Raw genomic sequence first — 2,962 nt, 5'->3', positions numbered from 1 at the left:
ATATATATATATATGTATAAGAAAAGTCAGTCGAACCGCTAGTACGCATCATTAATGAAGCATAACTATAAGGGAGTTTAACGAATCACCCTATAAAATGAACGTCATTGGGTATCCATTCTTACCCACCACTCTCTTGTTTGTTGGAGGGTTGTTAGCCGAATGAGTTCGATAGGACAATCGATTCTCATTAATAAGTACAATGAGATATAAAGTAACTAAACTATTTTCTAAAAATCTCACTCTTAGTTACTTTAGAAAAATATGAATTTAATGCCATGAAATTGCACATTCCACCTTATTGGTCGTTAGTGGAGCGTGTGTGGTTAACCGACACACTAATGTGGACTAATAAGGAGTGGCAATGGGTGTCTCCTAAATTATCATTGATTAATGTAGTGTGTGTGGCTAACCGACACATTAATTAAATGGTAAATGACATCAAGAGTACCAAGCTAATTTGCATGGTTATTCACATCTTGTTTGTGATCATCGACATCCCAGTCACAAAGTGAGAGCATAAATGAGATTAAACATGTCATTGAATAGTTCAATGAATCTCAAATGATCTAGGAGTTTCATAAGATTGAAATTGGTAAATGCTTTACCTACCTAAAATAGATTCGAATTTGATTATAGAATCCCTCTTCAGAATTCAAATCGAAAATATGGATTCTAGCCTTAATTTCAAATTGTGGGTTAATAATTAAGGATTAAAATCAACTAACTTGAATTCTCTATTCTCCCTTTATGGATGTCAAGTTTAGACAAAAATGGTCTTTCCTTATCTTTCTGGAAATGTTTTTCCCTAATCTGAAGATGATCTTCCACATGTTGATCAAGGTGAAAAAATGTTCCCTTCTTCAAGAAATGGTGGAATTGGAAATCATGCTTCTCTAACTCTTCCTCCACCTCCTCCAGTAATTCTCCCCGAACCACGATTTCTTCAAGCAGAAAAATACGAAGTCACTCAAGCCCTATTGGCAAGCAAACATCAAGATGGAAAGTTTGTGTTTGCATATGTTCTCAATATGAAATTACACACTGACAAATTGAGAATTTTGAGAGTCGTTTTCCCGAGGGAGCTAATTGACTTGGTTCTTCATTCGCTTCCTGAGTCATATAGTCAATTCATTGAGGACTATTATATGAGTGACGACAACGTGACCCTAACTGATTTGACATATATATGTTGATTGTTGCTGAAGTAGAAAGGTTTAAAAGCACAAATCGAGCAAATGTGTTTGAAGGATCTACCTCCTAAATTACCATGGACATTGAAAATGGCAACATTGGTTGTCTAGAAAAGGTTTCTCTTCGCAATGGAAAGGGATCGTCCAAGGTCAAACCGTTTGACCATATGGTAAAGTGAAAAGCTAATTCTAAGATAGTTATATGTGCTATTCCTGAAAGGTCCATATGTTTCTATTGCCGATTGAAGGGACATTAGATGCGAAGCTACCCTAACTACCTGAAAGATCGTAGAGATAGTAAATTCAAGTCGTATGAATTTACTTCAGGTACATCCACTATCTAACTCTATTTTATTAAGTTCATATTAATGGATTCTTAATATATGTTGTGATAGTCACATTTTGATGTTTTGCAGGATCTACGAGAAAGAAGGAGACTTACGAAGAGTATGCTGAATCTAATCGTGAGAAATGGATTTCAGTCACATGGTTCGATGATCTGATTTTAGAAGTTGCTGCATAGGAGTTATGATAGATTAATAGATTGCTTAGGAAATATCTAGAAACATAGTTTTCATATATTTGCATTTTAAGCACAAATTTTTCCGCAAATTATCAATAAAAGTGAGTTTTGATTTATTTACATTTCTTTGCAATGGCATTTATGAAAATTGGTGGTTATATTTCTATTATTAGCAATATTATGGTGGATTTGGTTCTTAACTATATCATTTGTGGTATTGTCATGGTTGACCAAGTGAAAAGGAATTCTCATCACCCAAGTTTTAGTTGTATAGAAACTTGGAATCATGCAATTCAAATTGTGTGATGTTTGAGAATCTTGATCGTTGGAAGATCATGACTAATTCGTTGATCACATGTTTATGTGAATCGAGTGAAGGACTAAAGGATCTAGTACATATTGATGTGGACTATTTAGATCCACCACAAAGGACGATAAGTCTATTCGTCATGGTTTACTGATGGTTCGGTAAATATGGTTGTGTTTATAAGATTAAGGATAATTCTAACACCTTGAAAAGTTTTCAAAGTGTAATAGAACGAATAAGAAGAATCTGTTAGGCAGAAAGATAAAGGTTTCTCCAATCTGAAAGGAAAGGAGAGTACTTTAGTATCATGTTTATGATCATCTTAATGATTACGGAACCATGTAACAAATTGATCCTTGAAGAACATCTTAGTGCAATTGTTTGACTAAGAAGAGGAATCAAATATTGGTGAAATGGTTTAGTCAAGAGATGAATCAAACTTCCTTTCCAATCAAGTTTTAGAGTCATACTCTAGTAACTATAAATCGTATCTTGAAGCTTGTTTCGTACTAATTAGGTTTATAACACCTCATCAAATGTGGAGTAATTATATTTTCTTACTCTAGCACATTTAGAATTGGTAGTTGTGATGTTTTGGTTAAAACAAAGGATAAGCTATGACAAATTATGTGAAGTGTTTTCTTGTCAGGAATCCATACTAACTTTTGAATATGTGTTTCTTGTTCATCAAGGATTGTTCCTTGAGAGAGAAACTTATATGTCAAGAAGTCAGTAAGAGTCTTATTGATCTTGAAGAGTTTGAGGAGTCAATTATGAATAAACCTTTTAGTAACCACTAGCAGACGACCTGAGGTTGATAACCTATTATGTAATTTAACACATTCTTGTTTCTGTGGATCTTCCACTTAAGTTGGCAATGTTTATGAGTTCTATGGTTCTCATTAGACTACAAAAGGCATAGCACGTTGGTTGGTGAGA

The sequence above is a fragment of the Lactuca sativa genome, chromosome 8 (assembly GCF_002870075.4).
Source record: "Lactuca sativa cultivar Salinas chromosome 8, Lsat_Salinas_v11, whole genome shotgun sequence".
Classification (NCBI taxonomy): Eukaryota; Viridiplantae; Streptophyta; class Magnoliopsida; order Asterales; family Asteraceae; genus Lactuca; species Lactuca sativa.
Note: the sequence above shows the minus strand (reverse complement) of the source record.